This window comes from Ascaphus truei, chromosome 1 (genome assembly GCF_040206685.1).
Source record: "Ascaphus truei isolate aAscTru1 chromosome 1, aAscTru1.hap1, whole genome shotgun sequence".
Lineage (NCBI taxonomy): Eukaryota > Metazoa > Chordata > Amphibia > Anura > Ascaphidae > Ascaphus > Ascaphus truei.
In genome coordinates, this window is record NC_134483.1 from 384,845,528 (window position 1) to 384,852,034 (window position 6,507).

The window sequence follows — 6,507 nt, forward strand, 5'->3', positions numbered from 1 at the left end:
TGAAGTCAATAACTTTCTTATTTGATAAACCTGTCTCTATTTCTTACCTTTCAGGGAGAATGTAAGGGCATTTCATTTTTCTTTGATAAACTGGGCACCGTTTCTTGTGTTGTAAAAAAAAAAACTGGGTCAAAATTCAACAAAATTACTCTTTTTTTGTATTTATATTACTAGTTTCACAGTTAAAGTTATACAGATGCCCGGGAGGAAGCAGTTTAACTGTGAAACTAGTAGGCTTGGACTTTCCATTGCTGTGACCCCCCTGTGTCCATTTGGGGCATCTGTGTGCTGGTCCCCTTCTTCCCATAGAGATGAGAGCTGCTAGCATAGAATATCTGCTATTGTGGAGGAGGAATCCGGATCGGAGCATTGGCGGTGGTGCCCACGCTGTGACCCTGGCTGCTCTCAATGCCTGTTTTTTACCTGTAGCATGTGAGTTTAACCCTATATGCTGTGTTTAATCTTTTAAATTGTTATTCAAAGCACTATATCCATTTTCCTTCTCCCTATATAAACATATTGGAGTGTATTTCTGATATACCCACAAGCCTTAAATGATCCTGGACACCCTTTCAACACCATTGGGTATTAAAATATCCATTCTATCCTGAGGCTTGATGTCATAGTCTCAAAGTCGTCGGTAACTGCTGATTGCCAAGTCACAAGTGTAAGTGCAATACATGCCTGCTTTATCCAGCTAACCTGTGAATACATATACAGTATTAACCTTCTTTTAAAAAAAAAAAATTATTTCAAACTTTTTTATTGATTTTAACAGGGTTTTACAGTTTGGTCTTAGAACAACATTTTTGAAAGTATATCCTTACAACAAATGTTGTACATGGAAACAGATATGTAAAATTAAACAGATCACACAGTAGTACTTCTTTTTCTGTGAACTCTTTAACAAAGGACCTTTCCTCCTGCTTTCTTGTAAAAAGTCGTTTTGTAAAACCCTTTTGCAGTTAATAAGGCCTCGTTCAGGGTGCAGGCTTCGGAGGGAGGGCGTGCTGCCGTGCGAGCTGCCGTGGGACACAAAGTATTCAAATTGAATACTGGTTGTCAGGGTAGCAGCTGCCCTGTCTCCGAAGCCAGGAGTTGACGCTGGCTACAGTTTCAATAAACGAAAAAATCGTTTTTTGAAGCTGCAGCAGCGTCACTGGGACCTAGGCTGCCAATGAAATCATTCTTGAGAATGATTTCATGACTGCAACTTGGATCCCTAAGCTGCCGTCTGTAGCCCCGCCCCCTCCCCACCTCCTGAAAACGTCTGCTGGGGATGAACACACATCGCACAGCAGACTGCCGCCCTCCCTCCCTCCCTCCAACTCCTGTCTCTGGCACCCTGAACGAGGCCTAAAGGGATAGAAGAAAAAGAGCTAGTAGTAGAGAGAAAGGAGGGGAGGGGTGGAGGAGATCGGGGAGGAGCTATTCATGGGACTTGGATGGGGGGGAACAAGGAGAGGAGAGAAGGAGGGCAAGGGGGCCTCTATTGACCAAGGAGATCGGGAGAGAATAAAGGGGGGTGGGGAGGAAACCATCTCTCCCTGCCAAAAACTCACCCACCCCGCCCGCCAGGCCTTCAGATTCAATTTTCCTTGTTTTGGTATCTTGGACCTCTCTTTGCATATATTACCCTTCTAACTCAGAAGACACACTTTAATACACAGAAGTGCACTATTTGTAATTTTTCTACCTCGCATGTAGTTCCTGAGAGATGCGCTCCAATCTTTGCATCTGAGTTCTTTTTTTTTTCCATTGTCAGAGCAACTGGTGGTAAAACTAATTCGTTTTATATGTTATGTTAAATAAAATATTGCCAATTAAATCATGATATGAACCATCACGCATATGAACATCTGTAATTGGTAACATCGTTGACAGTACAGTACCTCAATAAACGTGATTGTTTGTATTATTTGATGTTTTGCCCCGTTGCTTAGCTGTAACTCACCACAATGTTTGTCAGAGAATAATAACCATCCTGTTTAATTCTATGCAAAATTAGCATTTTCTACTTTTGCTTAACATTACAGCTACCCTGGAGAAGTCATCCAGCAGGTTACTCCATGTAATATAGCCCAGCACTTCCCACCAAACAGCAGTCAGATAACTAGAGGTGATAAAGTACAATGCAGTAAAGGGGATAAAGCAGCAGCCTCCCTCCACTTCTTGTTTTCCTTATCAGTACCAAGGTGCGACATCTGGAGCTGAACTGTCCTATATTTTTTACCCCCAGAGACTGGAATTTTACCTTTTGATTTGCCAGTAGAATTAAAAGAAATAAATCCACATGGCCCACCTGGGTCCTGACCTGGCAGCCATTTTGATTTCCTAAATGGGAACAAAGAAAACCTGTCACATTACAAGGTAGAATTCTAGGTAGAAGACAGAGGGTCCCTGCCACAATACCGAGCCTGGCACCAAGGACACGCCTGACAACGATCAGCTCAACAGCAGAGACTACAAGAAGACCAGGCCATCCAGAAGAAACCAGCAAAGGCTGCGCGATGAGAAGCAAAAAGGTAGCCCCTCCTATCCTCAACGGGATCAGTTGAGAATACCTTCATCCTCCCCCTTTTCCGTACCTGTGCACCAGTCACTAACCCTCCCTTAGGCCCTGCTCACTGTGCCTGCTACGTGACGTGCATGTGCTTACGTGTGCTTACGTGTGCTTACGTGTGTGTGCGCACGTTCGGCACTCTGATGTTGGTGTATGACAGTTTTTAGTCTACAAATGACTCCTGGCAGCGAAGTACAGCATTGACGATGCTACACTTGAGGGAGACAACTCAAGTTGTAATTTCGTGCGGCAGCAGCGTCACGTGTATTTCGCCAGCCAATGAGTGAAATGTAAACACAAGGAACACCCTACCCGTGTCTGGATCCCGCTTTCAAGTAGCGTCATTCATTCTGCTGGGGATGAGCACACATTGCCCAGCAGAGGCACGTGGATGCGCGCACGCAAGGTCGCGAAGTAGGCAGAGTGAGCTCGGCCTTAGAGACAATCTCATATGCAGGGAACCTGAGCGAGAGCTCGGGTGATAGCGTGTAGTTCTGATTTGGCAGGTGTTTATGACAACGAGTCCCTGTATAAACTAATGGATAAAACAAAAAACGGCAAAGCAATATTCAGGGTTCAAAACGTGACAAGGAAGCAGGGGGGCATCAGGAAAAAACACTCAGCCAAAGCAGAGAAAATCAAAAGGTACCGATGCTATACTTAAAGTCACTTGTGGTGGTATTGATAAGTATGCATGTGCACGTAGCTTACTAAGCTTGCACCTGTCAAGAAAAATGAAGAAAGCCATAGTTGGGAAAAGTTACCCGGCCACAGTACGATTCAACAGGCGAGGCCAGAAAGCCCGACAGCTGGGATGCAGGGGTACCCCATGCTAGAGAGATGCAGCCTTTCCTAAGAGACACATTTTGCTTGGGGTTCCAGTATCTCAATAAAGGTAATTTACAGTACCAGCAACAGCCTCCGCAAGCTAAAATCCCCCACAGCACAAGCACAGTTGAGATCACGACGCTATTGTTGGGTCTTCTAATTTCCGTTTTAGGGGTAGTAACTAAGGAGAAACCAGGTAAATTTGTATTTATCCAGCACCCGTCTTTCCCCAGAGATAAATCAGCAAACTATGCCATATTGTACAAAAAAAACTAAAAGATATACAATGCCTGTCAGCAACTTCCCTTGCAGGTGTAGGCCCCTGGAACAGTGCTGTGGCATTCTGGAATAATGCCTTGTGAAATAATGTATATTGTCTTTTGCAGCATACACGTACATAGAGAAAGGATGGCGTACACATCCTCATGCTCACACTCATGCAAACTCTGCCAGTAGAAGTACACATGACAGACCATATGGTGTATAGACATACATTGTAAGAGACTGTACAGGAAAGAGGAGGTTCAGCTAGCAGTCATAAGGCTGGACATTGCTAATTCCGCCTTACAGGAGGAGCTAGAAGCCATGAACTACCATCGCTCACAGTTTAGGATGGGCTTTGGTACCAACTGTGGGATCCGCGGGGGACCTCATGGCAGTGAAACTGTCCATCCAGTCTGGATGGGGAATGCTTTCCAAAAAGGACCAGAGGAGCGACTCTTGCAGCCATGAAAATAGAAAACATTACATAGTACAGCAATGTTTAAATAAGGAATACAGTGATAGTGTAGGGCTCACAAAGGGCTACTCACAGTAAAGCAGCCAAAATTGAGAAGTCATCCAACTTATGGGGTGGATGGACCCTGTGATAGATGCAGCATCTGCCCGCAGACAATCTCCAAAGAAAGAAAAGACCATATAGTGTAGATTGTAAAATATTATGACAAGGCAAAATAAAAATGGAGGCTTACACTTAGGTAGGAATAATACAGCGTGGTTGGCAACAGATACCAGGTACACAGGGGTCGCGATCTCTCCGTGTATCTTGTGGATCTCCGCTGCCTCTATCCACTTCCGCACCTCTACCGGGGTTCACGTCGCTTCCGGCGTGTCATGGAACTCCGGCGTTGGTTGGTACGTCACTTCCGGCGGGTCGTGGAACTCCGGCGCTGGCTGGTGATGATGCGGTCTCGATCTTTTCCTCAGAGCACTGGCTGACAGGACACTCTACATGTTTCGTCGTTCACACGACTTCATCAGGAGTGATGATTGGCTGCATCTCTAGAGTTTATATACCCACTGGCCCTGCACTTAATAATCATATGATTGGCTCTCTGCGGCGTTGCCAATGACTGCCAGGGGCGGTCTAAAACTCTTTAACTAAATACCTCCATCTAATTAAAAGGGTATGGGACATTCAGAAACATAGTATCATCTGAATAATTTCTCTAAGTCTAGTATACCATTCAATGACAGATTCAACAGTTGTACATATACAATAAAATAAAACAATTTACATTTAAAAATAGGCTTCCTAATTTATGAAAAAAATATAATGAGAAAAATACAGGAAAAATACAAAATTTCCTAACTGAATACTACTACTCATAGCACATTATAATCATAACACTTATAAAATGGTAAACGGCGATTGAGGTAATCTCGGAAAGAACAGAGAGACAAAAAGTATATATATTAAAATATAAGAAACAGAAAACATAAATATGTTAATGCTTGAACTTAAAGCTAAACTTTTAAGAAAATGTAAATCATTCTAACATTTTCAAAGAAAGACGCCAAGCTCAATATCCACATTTAACCCAAGAGGGACTAATGTTTTCATTGAAAAAATCCAATATGTTTCTCGTTTTGTCAATAATATGTTTTTATCAATAATATATTTTTGAATTTGAATTTTGGAAATGTAGGAAATTTTGTATTTTTCCTGTATTTTTCTCATTATATTTTTTTCATAAATTAGGAAGCCTATTTTTAAATGTAAAATTGTTTTATTTTATTGTATATGTACAACTGTTGAATCTGTCACTGAATGGTATACTAGACTTAGAGAAATTATTCAAATGATACTATGTTTCCGAATGTCCCATACCCCTTTAATTAGAGGGAGGTATTTAGTTAAAGAGTTTTAGACCGCTCCTGGTAGTCATTGGCAACGCCGCAGAGAGCCAATCATATGATTATTAAGTGCAGGGCCAGTGGGTATATAAACTCTAGAGATGCAGCCAATCATCACTCCTGATGAAGTCGTGTCAATGACGAAACGCGTAGAGTGTCCTGTCAGCCAGTGCTCTGAGGAAAAGATAGAGACCACATCATCACCAGCCATCAAGTGACGTTCCAACCAACGCCGGAGTTCCATGACGCGTCGGAAGTGACGCGAATCCTGGTAGAGGTGCGGAAGTGGATAGAGGCAGCGGAGATCCACAAGATACACGGAGAGATCGCGACCCCTGTGTACCTGGTATCTGTTGCCAACCACGCTGTATTATTCCTACCTAAGTGTAAGCCTCCATTTTTATTTTGCCTTGTCATTATATTTTACAATCTACACTATATGGTCTTTTCTTTCTTTGGAGATTGTCTGCGGGCAGTTGCTGCATCTATCACAGGGTCCATCCACCCAATAAGTTGGATGACTGCTCAGTTTTGGCTGCTTTACTGTGAATAGCCCTTTGTGAGCCCTACACTATCACTGTATTCCTTATTTAAACATTGCTGTACTATGTAATGTTTTCTATTTTCATGGCTGCAAGAGTCGCTCCTCTGGTCCTTTTTGGAAAGAATTGAACTTGCAAGACTTCTAAAACGGTCTCCCACCAAGGGTTGAGTGTGCTTGCTAAGCCCCTTTATTGATTTGCACCTTATAGATCACCATAGATTGTCACTTACATTGTGTTATTTATGCACTGTCACTTATATTAGTTTATTTGCACGTAATTATATGTATTCAGCTCTCGGTTTTTGTTAGAGCGCTTTTGAGCATCTTTTTCTTTCGTGGATGGGTAATGCGACAGTAATCAAAACCTATCATTGCCCAGCAAGTGCTGTGGCGGGTTCTGAGTGCCAGCTGTACTGTTGGGCCTAGGCAGCTGTGG